Source organism: Helicoverpa armigera, chromosome 9, assembly GCF_030705265.1.
Source record: "Helicoverpa armigera isolate CAAS_96S chromosome 9, ASM3070526v1, whole genome shotgun sequence".
NCBI classification, from domain to species: domain Eukaryota; kingdom Metazoa; phylum Arthropoda; class Insecta; order Lepidoptera; family Noctuidae; genus Helicoverpa; species Helicoverpa armigera.
The window spans coordinates 700,302-719,610 of NC_087128.1; the positions used below are offsets into that span (position 1 = coordinate 700,302).

Consider the following 19,309-nt stretch of genomic DNA (forward strand, 5'->3'; position numbering starts at 1 on the left):
GGTTTTGCTTATGAATGGTAATATGCTAAGAAAAGTAAATATGCAATTAAACTTAATCTTCACTCATTTGGTTTATGTTTAAGTTAAAGTGGAATTTGAAGTTAAATACTTGAACAGTGAATTTATTGAATAGTGTACAAAAACAAAAAGTGTTAAACATGTAGTATTGAAAGTTAAACTTTAGAATTTAAATCCAATAATTCTTGAAAACATGTATAAAACAAATGCACACGTCTGTTTACACTTGAGTATTGCAGTTTGAGCGCTCCAACACCTGCGTGAAAATGTAACTTAGTAAGGTTAAGAACACAATGAGGAAATAGAAATGCTTAGAATAAGCGTATTTAATTGGGGGCCTTTGGTTTTTTTGGGGAATATATTTTTTTCTGTCTTTGAGTTTGATGACATAATGGTTCCCCTATTTCATCTTAATGTATGTATATCTTTATATACTAAAAATACCATCAAATATTACTGATAAAGACAAATTATTATTATACCTCTTGCTCTGTTTCTAAGCACAGTGCTTTGAAGCCACAATAACATAACATCAACTTACAAATACGAACTTTGACGTAAAAGTTTATTTTTATCTCCCCTTTAAGCGCAAACAAAACGCAAAATGTATCTTTTAGAATTTTATGACCTCAAGAATGTTTACGAACAGGGCGACTTCAAAAGACGTTAAACAAATACCCATAAGAAGCATGGGGGTGTGTGTCATGGGGCGTGTTGCTTGTCATTTCAGTATTCAAATACGCATAGTCATAAATTTTATGGCTCAAGCGTATGGTTTTTTTCACGTGTTTTGCAAAATACGAGTAATAATTTAATTTGTTGGTTTGGTTTTGGTGATCGAAAACATTATTTTTGTTTTCGTTATTTTACTGAATTTTATATTACGTTAGCCAGGGCGTTAAAGTGATGGTAGAATTCAGTTTACAGTTTGAAATTAAGTAACGCGCTTATCCATTTTCATTTATTACCTATTCTAAAAACCTAGGTCATATTCACAGTTCATATTGTTTTTTGCATATTCTTAATCTTGCAGCATTAAATAAACCAAGCCACTAAATAATATTAACACCAAAAACATACTCCATCATTTTCAAAACCACTCCAAATTCAATCGTGCAAACCGTCCACTGAACATAACTGACATGCACCGAATAAAAGCTTGCACTCCCCCTTACCCAGTGTACCCCGGCCTTATATCGGACGGGCGTTCGTCGGACGTGCGGAAATTGCCGGGTCTTAAATTATACACACGTACATACAGACATACAGACGTATGTACACGTTTCACTCAAATATAACACCTTTCACAATGTACAGAGTATTGTGGAAAAATTCCTAAATTCCGGCTTCGCACCAAATATGCGAAAACATTTGGGCTATTTAAATTTTGTATGCTGTATGCTTGTTCTATGTTGAGGCAGGTTTGTGTCAGACTTTGATGTACGGGGGATGGTGTTTGTAGGGTATTTGTTTGGTGTCAAAATCTCAAGGGTGTTAAATCTTAATAATGCTGAAAAAATATTTCATCGTGTCCTCAAGTCTTGGTCTGTCTGGTAGTTGATACTTCGTGAATTGATATATGAAGCAAAAAATCTGATAAAAAATGGTGTCCTGCGATTGTAGCTGAAGAATTTTGCTTTGGTTTTCGTCAATCACAATCAATTTTCTGTTTAATTTTTTTTTCCGAAAAAATCTAAAACACGCAATACAATTCCCAAACCAAAAAACACGGTACTCAATTACAATTGAAGGCGAGTAACACACCACCGAACAAAAGGGCAACGACCCGACACAAGGTAAACAAGCAATAAAAAGAAACGATTATCTCGAACTTAACTATCGGTTAGCGTGAGTTTCGGTAACTGAATTAAACGGTGGCCTTCTGAGAGCGCGAGCCTACTCTCATTTAGTAAGGACAGATCTAGTATATGAGCCCCCTTTACTTATCCACCAAACAAACAACTATCATCACAGGTCTTACTTTTTTCAATCGTGTTGTTATTTTTACTTAAATTTACAGATAAACTTAATAAGAAGTTATTAGGAGCTATAGGGTGCTACAGTGTTTGGTAAAATACGTAAGTTGCAATGGGATTGTAATATCGTATTTGTGAGGTATTTATACAATTTTCGATCCTCAAGAAAAAAAATATTGCTAAAAGAAAGACAGAGCTTAGAAAAAATCTAATGCTTCTAGACTTTTACTCCTTTAATAGGGTCCACGGTTGCTTCGCCAGCATTTCGTCAAGCAGTTCCTGAGATTCGCGCATTCAAATAAACAAACTCGCCAACTAAGTATAAATGCTCAAATGCTAGACCAATGACAAGTAACACCTAAAATTATGTCACAGAAAATAAACCCCATTCACACTACTAAACATTAAATACAGGATGTTGTCAGACAATGTTGTTGTTAATTAATAGAGAACACCATGTACATGTTATGGTAAACAAATAGCGAGTGCGGTGTAATTAGTGCCATGTAATACAGCATTTAGAAGTTTGTCGGCTTGACTATATTATTAACTACGTTTTGGTTTAGTTAAAAGGTAACATAACAAGTGTTAAAATTTGACGTAAGAGGATTTAATGTCAGAAAATGATATCTAATGGTATTATCATGTTCTAATATTAGATGACTAATTATTCTAAGCTACAGTGTATATCTAACATTTCATACAAACAAGATATGATGAAGTTGAAGGTCAAGGTCGAAACTTTTTGGATGACCTTTTATATTTCATCATATAAGAATGTTATTTCGTTCATTAGTCCATTAATATATTGTATACTAAATATTTCTCCTTTCAGTAAAGTCGACCAAAATTAATAAATAATAAAGGTTCTCAAAATAATTCATCATTTCGAGTTCAAATATCAACTCAAACGTTTACAAAATCACAGTTAGTTTGATTTCAGTAAGCGACGGTTATCGTTTCATCTTAGTAATCTGATACACTATAAAAGCCTGTAGGCAGCGGTCTAGGGTTAATTGTTGCGGTTATGAATAGTCCCGGGAGAATATTTAGCAAATAACCCGGATTTGCAAACCGTTTAGCGAAGCTATAACGTTGTGAAGTTTCCGCTATGGGTTTAAAATCAACACTTAAAATAACATATAATATTATTACAATAGGAAATTCTTGCTCACATATTTGTTATTTATGCTAACGTCGTCTGTATATTCGTCGCACTTCCACATCAAAACTATTGAACCGAATTAAATGTAAATTAAGCCTAAGGGACTTTTTCTATCCGGATGCGGGAATTCGTTCCCAAGAAACGTAAGTGAATCCGCAAATAGCAGCTAATAAATGTAAATGGCTATTAGTTAGTGAAGTACAACTCTCTAGTATTTAATTATAATGTCAAATATTTGTGGTTTTATCCAAAAATAAATCTTAACGTAATTTTCCTGAGTTCAAGTATTAGGATTGTAAAGTAAAAGCCGTAATATTTCCTCGAACAGTAATTAAAGTAAATGAAATTGAAAATTATTCTTGTTATCCAGGAAATACTGATTATTTCATAACAATTAACTTAAGGTTGTCGCTAACAAATTTGACCTTTCGAAATTTTGACAAAATGACCTTGACCTTTAATCTGCATAGTTTTGCTTTGGTTTCGTGTTTGTTAATGTCAAGAATTTCAAGTTCTGGGTTTGAATGAATGTATACCTTAATACATATACTTTACCTAGGTAATTAGGAGTCAATCACGATAATATTATTCGAAACGGGTATGAAACCTTTATTTATAATTTACATTTATAATTACAATATTATCAAAATCAAGTGCCGATTATGTACCTGTAAGTTTTAAAATTGTTGGTGTTTGAGATGTCTGAATTATGGAAGATGATATAACCTTTGTATATGTATAATATGTACAGTACACATGATATTATTTTCAGCTAGCACACATATTATAAAACCAAAAAACTTAAACAGACTATACACAAATAAAACCACCAAAAATTCGACTCACTTCTATTACCATAATCACAACACTTCTCAAAAACTTACCCTTATTCTAATCGCTTGCGCTCCCGATTTCCCACAACTGAATGCTCACTGAAGCTTGCAGGCCAGTGGAGGCTGTAACGCCATATGCCACGGCAGGTACAATGCGAGCCACTGGCGTCAGTCACTCGCCACTCGGGTGATTTGCTTGCCACTCGACTGGAAACTGGCCGCTATCATGGCTAATTGTTAGGGAGTGGCTTGTTTTGGTTAGGTTTCGGTAGGATATTAAAAGTCTTGTGAATTGAGTGAAAAATCGGGGAGTTGTGGTTCCTGTAGATGTCAGTAGAAACATACTTAAGTAATAAAACCTGAACATGTCTAAGTTTTCTCACAGTCACATATTACGTGTTTTCACATGAAAACAAGTGTTGAGGGTGTGTGTGTGTGTGAGAGAGAGTTATTTACAGAAATAGCTACTCATTTATAAATTTATTAGTAAAATTTATTGTACCTTTAAATGTCCATCTTTCCATATATTTCTTAAAATTATATACTTTGTACTGCAATACATTACGTGCAGCTAAATTACATTACACGTACTTACTACAACCTTTATGTAACTACACCACCAAACACACGAGTCACCAAAATTCATCCCAAAAAATCATCCCCACCTCATTGTCACCTAGTTGACACACGTTTTAATCACGCCACGTCGTATATGCCCGTCTATTTATTGGTGAAACGAGAATTTGCGTCTCTCGCAGGTGTCCGTCGGGTAGCGGATTCGATTTCCGTCTGTACCAATGTCCTCCGGTCGTGTCGGGGTACAATCAATTTGTGAGGTGTTGCGAGCAAAATATTGCTTGGTACCTTTTGGTGATTTTAGATTGCGAAGTAAATGTGTCTGGGAGGTGAATTAGAGACGGATTGCTTAGTGGGTACTTACACGTGTGGGGGTTGAGTAATCATGCTGTGATTGAAGGGTAGGCAAAGGTGTGGGCTGTGGTTGATAGAGTATTTTTACGTAATAATTATAGTTACAGTTGGTATTAGTCATTAAGGACCATGCCGTGATTAGTATAGGATGTAATATTTATTCATCTCATTGTTGGCCACATATACTTTCTGCTCACACAGAACATGCAATATTTTCAAAATCTTTTTTATTTTACGAGAATTCTCCCAATGACACAGTTTCTCGGTCCGAAAGTGCCCTTGGTTTTTCATAAAAAGCAGCAAAAAAACCTTTCCTTGAAACTTAAAATTTATATCCCTATAAGTTTTGTAAAATTCTCCCTCACGGCAACAACTTTGCATAACAAACTGTTTTTAACTAAAAAAAAAAAGATTTATTAAGCGAAAGTTTAAAGAAGTCAGTCTAAGTTAGTTCATAATACGAAATTGCAACAGCTTTTGGCTTACCAAAGTCTTCTTATAATGAGAAGAGGATGGTGGTATTATTTATAGCATAGGTTCACACAAGGCTCACACCAAGTTAGGAGACTGAAAATCCTTTTATTATATTTCATTCCTAATTCTCACTAGCAGCCTGAACTTAAAATATGTCTAATGATGATAAAGCTTATTGCCAATCACATCACACTTTTTGCAGGACAGATAATATAATCGGAATCGGATAATATTTTACGTAGGACGTTCTGACTAGGATAGTCTGTCAATTTTTTGTAGAATGTGTGCATTGCACTATTACTATCAATCACTTCTATAATCGGTCACCAATTATCCGGCGTGATCTAGCAGCCTTATAATATTCTCTAACCTTTACCCGAAACAAAAGAATAACACCCGCAATTTTCAATTTAAGTACAAAACTCGAAACAAATCGCATCTACGGCCACAGTTGAACAAATCGTTTACAAGAATCTGTAACGCTTCACATCTCACGTTGTGTGGCACAATCAAAGAGCTATCATTAAAACATTTGCACAAAGATATTCGGATCGCGTATGAAACCACCCTCGGGGGGGTTGAAAACAACGGTGTATACAATTTTTAGTATAATTTTTATTTTTATGTACGATTTATTGAATTTTTGTTGTGATGTTTTGTGTTAGGAATTTTTGTAACCATCGATGTCATATACCATGCTGTTGAGCTTCGACAGTTAGTAAGCCCCATTATTACGTACTTACAAAAAATATATGTCTTCAGCAATATCCTAAAGTATTGCAGAAATAGAAAAATTACGCGTCTGAGTTTTCCATGCTAGTGAAATATTTTATTTCTAGCACTTATAACCATTATGGTTCTATTGTCTTTATTCACAAATATTTCCTCTACAAAATGAAATAAATAAAGCAAATTAACATCAAACATTCAATCAAGCCATTGCAGTTAGTATAAATTGTTGTACATAAGTCTCTGTATGAAACTGAAGATAAAAATAGATTACCACCTAAATTATGTAGTTTTCTCAGTAGTATTATTACCAATGGACATTTCATGTTCATATTTATGTACACAGAAGGCATTTTTATTATTCAAGAGTAAGCAGAATCAAGCAAAACAGGGATTGTTGACAATATCGAAGATTTTGCTCACAATATACTAAACATTATTATGTTTGTAATAAGCAAACTAATAGTAATTTATTAAGACAAATATTTGGTGAATACCGATCAGGTTTCGCGAAGATTTAGTTCAGTAAATATAGATTGTGTATCGTAGGTACTTGTAATTTCTTGTAGTTTAAACATGTTTTCGTGGAACTGTAGATATTTTAGGGATAAAGCTTTATCACAGGAGAATGTTTACAGTTGGATATTAAAAGGCGTCTTCAAATAGATTTTAAAAATTACCTTTAAACGTACCTATGTACTTAGAAATATTATCTGTTAACAAGCTTCTATTTCGCCACAGAATCCAGATATTACAATGATACATACAACTCAATAGATGTTTTACCTTCAAAGTATAACCTGTGATAAGGTATAACCATAACAGATAAACATACCAAACAAAAAACACCAGGTATCCACAGCTACCTTTCATCTGAACTTGATGGAGCCTCCGTAATCGATATGTTTATGAAACAAAAACTTTCTAGAAGTTTCGATTTACTATGCTCAGCCGAGAAGTACTTCATCGTTGAAAGCTTAAAGTTTTCGGTGTATAATACGCCGTACAAAGTTTCGTATACATTATACAGTTTGTGACGTCATACAAATTTTGTATGTGCACATCTCTAAGCTCAAACTGCAAACTTTTAGTTGGCCGATAGGTTGTTTGGGTTCATTAATCGCTATGCAGATGACTGGTAGCGCCTATTACAAAGGTCATAATTTAGCCGGTATCGTACCGACGATAAAGAGAAAAAAAAATATAAATCTATCATTTAAAATAGGCTGAAAATCGGCACTTTTTGAAGGTCTTAACAAAAGACAGCCCCCAAACGCCCGTCCTTCACCACTTCCTACGTGTTTCTGCTGGGAAGAAGAAGTGGTGGAACAAACTCCCCAGCAACAACAACGGAAATCATAGATTGGAATGAAGATTTTCTTTTTAAAAAAATTGCCATACATGGGGTCAACTGTCGGCCGACTATTTAGTCTTCAGTGTGCTTGTACTCTAACGGTGAACTTACGCTCTAATAATTTTGATGCGAATTTCAATGGCGATGATGAGATTGTCATGTAAATTGTATCGGACCTCCCAATGTGTTTTTGATTACTATTGCGAATTGAAATAAATAAAAAGCGTAAGTAATTGTATGTTCAATGCTATTGGTTCAATGTGAAAGCAATTAAAAATGTAATAAAATTGAAAAAAAAATCCATCACAAAAATTACTTTGAAGCGAAAAATTGAAGTTCTCCGAAAAGCTTGGATTAAATTTATAGCCTATACACCAAGGTAATGAATTAAACTATCAGCTTTTTTACAAAAACCTACAACTTAATTCAAACAACTCCGCAATCTCAAAAAAATATAACACACATCTCAAAAACTACTCGAACAAAATACCGGCGTACTTCAAACAAACACCGTCATAAAACTGTAGGTACCGGTGACGTCACGGTGGGCTACCGGGTAACCGAACTCGCTACCAACTCGGCTTGCCGGCAAACTTACCCACCGTAAGCCCGGGCAGGGCGGGGCTCTGCCGCGCATGCGTACCACCAACAACGTATTCCCCGCTGAAATGTGATTTCCCCATAATTCCGGGAACAATTACTTGTTGAGAATTTAATTTTAAAGTACTTGGCAAATGTATTTTGACGTTGAGCACCTTGGAGGACGGTGTAATGATGTGATTTGATGGTTTTATTTGTTTGTTTTTGTGTTTTCAGTGGACGTAACGTTAGTTTTCAGATAGTAAAATTCTCTACAAGTATGATACAATAAAGAAAAATTTATAAGTTTTCCTTTCAACAACATTTTGAAAGTCAGAAAAAGGCACAATTTACTCCCAAAACATATCTAAAACCAACTTAAAACAATCTCCAAAAAACTCCCAAAACGGTAGAAATTGTAGTAGCATTGCGCGGTGGAGGGGGGTAACACCGCCGATCCGCGGCAGTCGGCGGCCGACGACGGCGCGAAACGGTCGCGTCATGCTCGGCCGATTATGACAGGAAAGTGATCGTCGCGCGAAATGACTGTGCTTTCAACGTGATGTTTGGATAGAACGAAATACAGTGCAAGTGTGTGACCGCTAAAAAAATAAATTGTATTTAAAAATTGTTGAAGTAGTTTTGTGAAAAGAAAGATGTATTATAATGACGGTTTTGTGGTTTTATAGTGATCATCGGTGAGTACTTGAGTGGGTTTCTTTGATTAACTGTTTTTATAGGTTTTAGTTTATGATGAGTTTTATTTTGTAAAATATTTTAGGCAATATTAGTTATAAAATAGAGAGTATATTAAGATTATGAATAGTTTATAAGAAGTAAAAAATATGAGGAAAAAATTAAATTATTAAAATTAATTTTATAATTATATTTTATTTTAAAAAATAGTCAAAGATTACGAAAATGATGTATTATACTATGTTATTAACTGAATTAGAACTTTGTAACCATTTTTAAAGAAAACGGAACATTTAAAACATTTAGCTTTTAAAACCCAAAATAATAAAATAAAAACTAGTTCACAGTACTTAACAGAAATTCCTGTAATTCTCACTGAAATTTTTCGCGAGGCCTATACTGAATATTATCGCCAACCGCACAGGGTTGAGCAGAAAAGCGACCGTAGCAATTACCCTACCCTCTTTAGCGTAGCCGTAGACCGCTACGAGTTGCGTAGCAATTAGTGCTACGCCGTAGCAACATAGACGCTACGTTACGTAATTATGGGCGTTTAGAACGAGATCGTTGGATGATGAAGAAAAATTCTTGGCATATATATTATTTTATATTAAAGAAAAAAGAGAAAAAATTAGAGTGGTTTTTAAGATGTTGCGTCGGCGCTTAAGTACGTTCGATACCGATATGGGATCTTGATGAATATTTTTTGCGGATACTTTTAATGAAATGGTTATAGTAAAATCTGAGCAAAAAATAAATTGATTTTAAGTCTTAAATTCAAATACATTATAATTTGAAATCAAAATCGTAAAATGTTTGAAGCCAACAAAGTACTTAAACAATTTCCAAATGAAACAGAAATTACCTCATAACAATTAGCACCAAATAATTAGCGAACAGAAAGTGAAATTTTCAGCTGAAAATCTTTGCTACCAAATACATACGGACAAAACAATCCGTGCCTCCCCAGGAACTAATCTCCGTAGCGATTAGTGCTACGGCGTAGCGCTACGGCGTAGTGCTACGTTAATCGCATACACTGTAATTGCGCTAGATTTCACGGTGTTAGTGAAACTGGTACTAGCACTTTTCTTGTTTCTCTTTTTTGGGAATTTATTTGATTTTGGTACGAAGAATTTAACTAAAGAAATGAAGCGAGAGAAGGCGATTGATTTAAGGAAATTATGTTTTGTATGTAATGTACTGAATTTTATCTTAGCTAATGCCAAATAAAACTATCTGTAGGCGCTATTCTGGGCTCGGCGGAAGATTAGACGCAAAAGTTAGATTAAAAAGCGTAAAAATACCAAAAAAACGTACGATTTTTTACGGATAAATTATCATTACAACTTAACCCGTAGAAGCAGAAAATCACTATAATTATTTAAGTATAACTTAAGCTTAACTTAACTATAACATTAGCCGTCCCGCAGTTAGGTTCGACGTTACTCCGAACAGCGGTGCTTAGCCGCAGAAGTGCTTAGCGCTATTGATGATCAAAGAGTGTGTGTGACACGCCTAACTTAGGTTTTATAGACTCGACTAGATTTTGTACTGGATTTTAAAGAAAGAAGGGAATAAAATGGTATTCTTCCAACACATCATTTTGAAAAAAAAATATCTTCAAACAGCTATTTATCTATCTTCAATCAAGTATTTGAGTACTGTACTTTATAAGCAATCCAAAATTCGCATGTATTTTTAGTTCGTTATTTATAGATGTTTGGGTTCTAAACTGCTTCAGTTGGGAAACGGCTAGGCTGATAATGATTTATTGAATGTCTAGCCAAAGCACAAAAAAATTACCGTCACTCAAAATATAACCACATACTTATTTTAGTATCTTCATTTCTAATTTTCAACACGGCACGTACCGTATGGTATCTGATATCAATTTTAAATGCAAATATTTAACCAAATCAATAACCCTTAAAAAAACTCTTCCGTCGCATAAAGTGGTTACTCAAAAATCTTGGGTATCTTGGGTACCAAATCTGGCGTATTTTCATAACAGTATTACTGGTAATAAAATTTTGGGGGTTGCCAATATCAGGGGATCATAAATTGTCATTTGATAGCACTGAAATTCTCCACCTTGATGCTGTAAAAATAAATAAGTGAATTTGTTACGTTATGGCCTTTTTTTTGGAGTTACGAATCTTGTAGGATATCATTTAATTTTTATATCGATAATATTTAATTTAATTCTATTTTTAGGGATTATTATCTGCCTATATGGATTTGTCATTTAATATGTTGCCTTATAAATAGTGTATTTTAATCTGTTTTAGCCATTCCCAGAAGATTAAGAAATGTTTAATAGTGATTTAATAAATAAGACTTTATAATAATCCTCCAATATTATCATGCTTTTCTATATAATATGTATATTTATGAACATAAAAATGTTGTATAAAAAGTCTCTTAAGAATATTCTATCTAATCTTAAATCAGTTTTCTTCACAAACTTAAACGAGAGCACCACTTAGTATCCAATAAAAAGGCATTAAAAAAAATAAGCTGTTCGAAGCCAAGTATTGATTTCTTAGATCTGATACATCTCTAGTGACACACATCCGTAGATTGCCAATACTTACGAGCATCTATTGAAAGATAATTTATATTAAAGAGCTTTTTTCTTAATCTGATACAAAAAGGCTAGTGAGTAAAGGGCCAACCTCTTAAGTATAAGTGTCTTGATTCAATAGCAGCTGATACTATACTACTGATGTTTAAATGACTGATTAAAGGTGAAAAGAAAACATCTCGAGGAAAACTAACATGTGGTGTTTGCCTGTAATAGCAATTTTTTTGCATGTATCAATTTTTCCTGTACATAACTGTTGCTACCAAATAAAACATAAATAATAAAAAAATAGAAACCTGGACTTTAAATTCACCAACCCGCATTGAGCACAAGCGCGGTGATTTAGTTCAATCTATCTCTGTATGAAAGGGGGTTTGTGCCCAGCAGTGGGATGATAAAAAGACCGATGATAATGATAAAAAAGTAGGAAGAATTTGCTGTATAGTTGTGACCTTTATGTTTAATTTATCCAAAAATACTCGAGTAGTACTTTTCCACAATATCTTTCGAGTACAATCGTAATTACTTTAAAACATGTTCTACATATAGCACTTAGTGATATTGTGCTTCTATTAGAAAATTATTGAATCATAAGAATTTGTGTAGGTTATATTTTGTATTATACTCTCCAATTGAATAAACCAAACGTTTAAAATTGTTTATCAAGGTACATTTTTTAAATCGATGCTACAAACATGATCAGAGATCCTCAACATAAAAGGGTTGAATCTAATCTCAAAGAAACATGAAAAAAAATAACCCCCATACATTACCTTTCCCATAAATATGATTCATAATTTAAATAACATAAACGTTACCAAGTAGGGTTCGCAAAAACATCGAGACGTTACCGTCAAGTCAGAATTTACGACGTGATTTTACTGCGTACCGTACTGCAGACCTATTGTAGCATTATTACTTCTACGTCTGACATTCTGACATTGACATTATTTTTTATGTCTTATTCTTAAGACGAATGGGCGATGCTCTAGTTTCAAGAGCAAGTGGCTTCACATTAATTTTGTTGGTCTGATTTGTTTTGTATGTGTTTGTCATTTTTTTTCTTGTATATTTACGTGGTGCGAATACTCTTTGGGATTGTTGTAAGTTATTTTATTTGGCTTGTAATTGTCTTAGATAAAATCTTGATCTTCAACTGTTCAGTCACAAGTCTTTGAGCATTTTAGATTTTATATTTGTGTAGTAACTTTATTTTTATTGCAAAGTATTATTCTGGTGTAGCTATAAAATACTTATGTATATATTTTTTGCTAAGGTTTCTCTTATTGGTGGATGTGGATAAAAACAACAATTACATATTTTTTGTACTTTGTCTTTAAGAAAGACACGGTCAGAAGCAAGCAGTCATACACACTCAAACATACTCTCTATACTCAATTCTCTACACCCCATAGTTTACTTCTTCATACGAAAAACACTTCTTACCCAAAAAAACAGGTCACCATCTCTAAAACCTCAAACAATCCCAACCAGTGTCCACCTTGTACCAATAAAATATTTTGACAAGTCTTCCCCAATTGTGTGGGAAGGCAGTGTAAGGGCGAGGGTAGTGCTCTGCCCTCTGAGGGCCGTAAATAACCTTCGAACATGGCCCTCTGTCATGATTGTCTTAGTACACAATGGTAACTGCTTCGTTAGATTTTCTATAGTTTTGATATTAAATTGGCCTGTTGACAGGATGGTGGCAAGATATTTTGGGGTCTTCTTAAGGAGTGTTTTGGTTGGAATGTAGTTTTACAGTATTTGTGATCTTTTATGGAGTTTTTCTTTGGATGGAGGTTGTGTAGTTATTGTGACGAATATAGAAATGAGGTGAACATAGTGGTTTTAAAATTGATGTACTTCCGTAGTTAGTAAAAAATAATGGATAGGTATACGAATTATGTTAAGTTTGGAAAGTAGGTTTTTTAGTTATAATTAAGAATATGGAAATGATGTGACTTTATGTGGTTCTTTATTGATGTTCCTAGTTAGTAAAAAATGATGGATACACAAAATTATGTTAAATAAAATATCAAAACTAATGAAATAGTTGTATATCACGGAATTTCTCTGCAATTAAATATCCCACTGAACAAACCGCGGTAATTTATTAAATTTTGATTTAAGCCTGTTCAAATATTTTTGCGTTTATTAAAATTCCGATATTGGTTGGTTATTTGAAATGAAACAAAATACAACCATTTTTTTATCCTCGAATACTACGGTTTTTTTATTGTTAGACAGAGCACATGACATAACCAATATAACCATGGCTCAACATGCACAATTTACGTCACTAACTAACCATACCATACTTCACTATATGACATACTCTCTATACTAATATTATACAGCAATAGAATTTGATTGTTTGCTTAAACATGATAATCTCAAAAACTATTGGTCCGATTTGAAAAATTCTTTGAGTGATAGATAACCCATTTATCAAGGCAAGCCATAGTCGACTATCATCTAGATACACGCAGTAGTTTCCACAGAATACACGTAAAACTGCGGGCAGAAGCTAGTACTTCAATACACAGTAACGTGCGATGCAGATAGTCACATTGTCGTCGTGTCGTGTCGCACGCTATGCACTGACCTTCGACAAATAATGCATTCGTATCATGGTGATATTTTCGGGCGAAAATATTGTGAAGTAGGTTCTCGTTGCTGTTTATGTAAATGTAATGTATGTTAGGATAACGTTATATAATGTTGTAGTTGAGAAAAATGTTGCAAACTCAAAAATAAAATATCAGCCAACCATCGGGCCAACAACTTGGTTTAGTTTAGTCAGCAGTATGCGAGGGTACTTAATAAAGGATTTTTACAATAGTATCTGTAATTATAACAAAGGTAATTTTGAAAGAAAATCATACTTATCTTTGTGTTTTTTCAAATGAGAGTGCAAATGAGTCTTTAGTTCACAATGTTCGTAATTACTCAGAGAGTAACTCATCAGCACTATATGTTCAAAATAAAGTGTACTATAAAACAAAGACCTTTTTACAAGCAAACTCAATCACCAACCAATAAACGAGCACTGTATAAAACTTCACATCAGAGTATTCTTTCCCGCAACCTTATTACCATCCAATCAGGTACAGTCGCGCTCATATTTTACATTACCAGGCACGTAGGTACATAAGGCACATAATAAAATGATCCAGATAGTCTATAATAAAAACCGGTCTTGTCGCAAAGGCGCGCCGTATGGAATTAAATTACTGTCACAGTTCCTTTTACCTGTGCGAGTATATTAAATATTAAATTGGCATATATAGGCTACTGTGTTCAGTCAGTCACTTTGATGGGGATGACGATTGGGGGTGAAGGGGTTATGCGTTGTTGTTGACTGTGATTGAAAATGGTGTGTTGGGTCAGCATTGATTTATTGTGTTCTTTATATGGCCTTGGAATCCTTGGACACCTTTTTGCTTGACACATTAGTTAGACTGTCTGAAGCTAGTCAATATTGTCTATATAGATGTCCTGTAGTTGTTTTCAAAAAATATCCATTAAATACTGTCGTGCTACATTCGTAAACACTTCAGTTCAGGAATAATGTTTATGGAACAAGACTGCTACAGCGTCGATACATATTGACAAACGTCCAACTATACCGTTTTTAAAAGAACGCATTACTGGCGTAAATACGCCCTCTATTTGTTTGTCTTTTTCGCAACAGAAACAGTTATGTCACCGTGACTAGCGCCGTTTCAGACACTTTGGATACTTTCCAAATGTACCAGCCATCCATTTTGTATTGAACTCTCCGATCGCGTTGATTATTGAAATCGTGGAACAAACACTACAGATTGAGATACGAGAGGGGGTCAACATATATTGTTGGGTATTCAGATGCGTAGTGCGTGACGTATCGTCCGTTTCCTTTCTCGCAAATAAGGGTCGCACGATGTGAGGATAAAAGCTTTTGTTTGTTAGCATTTTCTGAGCCATAATTAAAGTAAAAATAGCCGTAATTTAGATACTCGTATTTATTTGCGAATACAAATATTCATGAGACAGACCGTGGGCGTTATGTAAGTTTTCCTAACGAAAATAGATTTTTTCGATTATATAATATGGTTTGGTTATTTTATATTTTTGTACTTGAGACGGGATTCAGTATATTTGTTTGAACAATGCTCGTCTGAGCTCCTTTGTGCTACAAACACAATCCTTGTATAGTTGACAGACAAAGTCTACAAAATATTTACTGCTTGACATCTTCAAACGCAGAGTAAAGCAATCTACAGCTAAACAGAAGTTCTGGCACAGATAACTCAAAGTAACAGACAACAATACTCGGCAACATGATTAAATAAACCCACTACAAAAGATTTAATATTGAGAAACTTCCAGCGCTTAAATATAAACGTATAGCTAATATTTATCTAAGGGCTGCGATACGGTACAAAGTGGAACAACTAAGTCCATTATTTGTGGTACAAAGACGACCTCTTTGTACAATGGGGAAAAACTTGTTTGCATTACGCACTGCAACTGATGGCCGGCGGACGGACGCTGTTGAGTTTATAAGAATTAAGTCATAAGAGGCAGCAGGAGCGGGAATGAGTAGCGTGTTGGAGAATGTAATCCAAGTTTTAATGAAAAATTATAAAAAAAAAAATTAAAGTATCCAAAAGTAGCATATGTTATACAGGTTCTTAAAAAGCTTCGCCTCAGTTTCATTGTGCTTTTGGAAATACTTGTAGTATCAAAAAGCAATCTTTTTCCACACTGGAAATACCTATCAGTGTATTTTCCGTTCCACTAAGCCTACTTTAACAATAACTAGGAATTTTCTGTATTTTCAACATGACATGTACAAAATCAACAATATAGTTTACTAAAAGTAGGTCATAATTTACAGAAAAATCGCTACCGCTTATGGCTTGTTCTCCTAGTTAAACGAGTCAGCGGTTGATTGCATTTGTTGTAGAATTTTAAGACGGAACACGCTACCGCCGTGTCGTTGATAGATGCATTTGCATCCCAGTAGCTTGATTAATTGTTCTGTGGGAGTACAATCTGATTTGAATAATAAAATGCACTTGCTAACGAGACTTGTGCACTCATATTGTGAGTATAAAGTGTGAGGATCTGTTACTTGTTAGTGGTTACTTAGTTTAATGGTTTGAGTTGTGTTTTGCTTTTAGATTTTGTTTAGGTGTATGCAATTATATAAACGTAAAGATAGGTACTCGTGGGTAGCATACTGTAATGATGCTTTAGTATATGTATTTTTCTATTAAATATTGAGTTACAGATGAGATTACTTTAATAGAGTTTTAATTTGGAAAAACATAAAAACAGAAACTTAAAAAAAAAAAAAATTGTGTTTGAGTACTTCAAAAACGAATCAATCTCAACATAGTATAGACCATTCATCTAGCCCAAAGAACGTTTTCACATCTTTTCCACATAAGATTAAAAAACATACGACCACCAATCCCACAGGCATACCTCACGCTACAGCTCACAACTGAAAATATCCGAATGTTTATTATTCATTGACCGGCAAGATAATCAAAGGAGTCAATCAGCGGTGTGGAGCCGTCATTGGAGCGTGCCCGCGGGGAAACAAACGAAATTGATTAATCGCCCAGGGCCGTAATCAGGACGCATTTGTGCTTCTGCATCGGCAGCCAGCTGTTCACTGATTGGATAGCTTCTTGAGTGTTACGATTTTGATGTGTGGAAGATGTGAGATGATAGAAAGATATGTAATAATTTGTAGAGTGATGGATACTTTGTTGGTCAGTAAAATCTTGTTTTGGATGCTGATAGGTTCGTTAGGGAAAGTAAAACGAACTTCTTCTATTTTTTTGAGGTTCCTTTGTAAAGTGTAAGTGTTTAAAAACAATCATGATTAAACTACGTTTTGAATGCGATGACAGCATTTTGAACCATTCGCAGTCTTGTTACTATGAGTAAATTCCACTAGACATCCTAAAAATGTAGATTCAAAAACTTCAACACGCTTCGTAGGCTAAAGAGTTCGCGGATCCTAATTTTGAATAAAATCTCAAGTAGAGTCTTAACTAAGTTGGATCTAAATTGTTTGATCAAACCTTTTGTTCAATAAAAAAGGCCTAGAAAGTTAACCTAGACTATGTTCTGAGTCTTTTAAATTGCCTCGAGGGTTCTACAGTCTTTGAGCGGAGATCGAAAATCTATTTTTTGTTACAACAGTCTCTAGGCCATTGTTACAAGCTTCATCTTTGCTGTAAAGAGCCGGCAATTATTTGTCGAGAGGAATGTATCATGTTTGACAACGTTTTTTTATCTGGTTTGTCTACTGGGAATTTGTGATTTAAGAGCTTTTGAAGATTTTTAAAGGTAATTTATTTTGGACTTACTCTAGGTATTACGTGGTACTAGTATTTGGCTGAGACAGTCTTAACAAGGAGTATCGGTTGCCTGGGTAACTGGGTTGAAAGGGTCAGGTAAGCAGTCGCTACATGTAAAACACTGGTACTGCGATTCATTCAATTCTACTGAAAAACGAACCCAATACTGGCAAAGTTGGAAAAAAGCTAGGTACACATTATATACCAAATTTTAATCGACGGTAAAAACTGTGGTACTTTTAACCCAACGTTGGTAACACATCGTCATCAGTGGTCGATGTGTTGGCAATCATCGCGACCATATGTGATAACAATTATGTTAACAGGTTGTTCTCCCTACCACATATAGCTTGTAACTTACTATAACAATGTAATGTGACTATAGTTGTTAGTGCATAGAATGTGGTTAATAGAGAGATGCCGATTTATGAGTAGGTAGTAAATAGATAGATCTGACTGACTGTCTCCTTTGACTGTGGTAATAGCCAGAGTTACTTCTGATTGCCAGGTGTGATTGCCATGTATTGAGGTTACAAGTGGCCTTTTATTCTGTAACAATGAAGTCTGAATCTCATTGTGGACGTTTGACATTGCAGTACACGTCATCTTTCTTTCACCTTTTATATCAGTAAGTAACGTGTCCGTGAACCTGGCAGATCATTGTCTAGCAGATCAACTTTTTTTTTGAGTTCTTATCGCATGCAGATGAGTTCTATAGTTCCTGATAGTTTTCAGGAATAGTTCTGCCATTTTCAGCTGAAAAACGATAGTTCACAAAATGATCTGCTAACTTCCGGTAGCAGATCATTTTTCAGAAAATCAAAAAAAAACTGAGATATTGTCACATAAAGATGAGTTCCATAGTTCCTCATACTTTTCAGGAATAGTTCTGGCGTATTTCAGCTGAAAAATATTTTTTTTCCCAATTCACGTTTGAGTGTTAACAGAGCATGAATAAAGATTAAAGTGTTAATTTCAAAGTTCAATCCAGATAAAAGGGCGAAAACTCATTTGTTTTCGATAGATGCTTCATGAAACTGTAATCTAGACTTCAATTCAAATCTAGAACTATCATTAAAGTATCAGCAGAGCATGGCTGAAAGTAAGAAACTGTGAAATTTCACGTCTTAATATGAAAAAATATTCAAAAAAATATTTTCGCAGTTCCAATTACGCCAGGAGGCGGGAACTATCGCGTTTCTGATAGAAGAATACTAGCACCATAATATAACAGCAGATTCAAACCCAGAACTCTCACTAAAGTATCAGCAGAGCATGGTTGAAAGTAAGAAACTGTGAAATTTCACGTTTTAATATGAAAAAATATTCAAAAAAATATTTTCGCAGTTCCAATTACGCCAGGAGGCGGGAACTATCGCGTTTCTGATAGAAGAGTATCAGCACCATAATATAGAGGCAGATTCAAACCCAGAACTCTCACAGCACAGCATGGCTGAAAGTAAGAAACTGTGAAATTTCACATTTTAATATGAAAAAATATTCTTAAAAATATTTTTGACGTTCCAATTACTCTAGGAGGCGGGAACTATCGCGTTTCTGATAGAAGAATACCAGCAACATAATATAGAAGCAGATTCAAACCCAG

General features: G+C 34.3%; 1 protein-coding gene across 10 annotated transcripts in view; it reads left to right on the plus strand.

The window, feature by feature from the left end:
• Mmd (mind-meld) overlaps positions 1-19,309 on the plus strand; it is a 425,901-nt gene that overhangs the window by 83,052 nt on the left and 323,540 nt on the right. The window contains exon 1 of one of the 10 annotated variants that reach the window (XM_064036158.1): positions 8,536-8,756. The exons of the other annotated variants lie outside the window; for them this stretch is intronic. The gene's annotated coding sequence lies outside the window, so the exon portion shown is untranslated. Of the gene's footprint in view, positions 1-8,535; positions 8,757-19,309 lie in introns of those variants that run through there. 10 annotated transcript variants of the gene reach the window in all.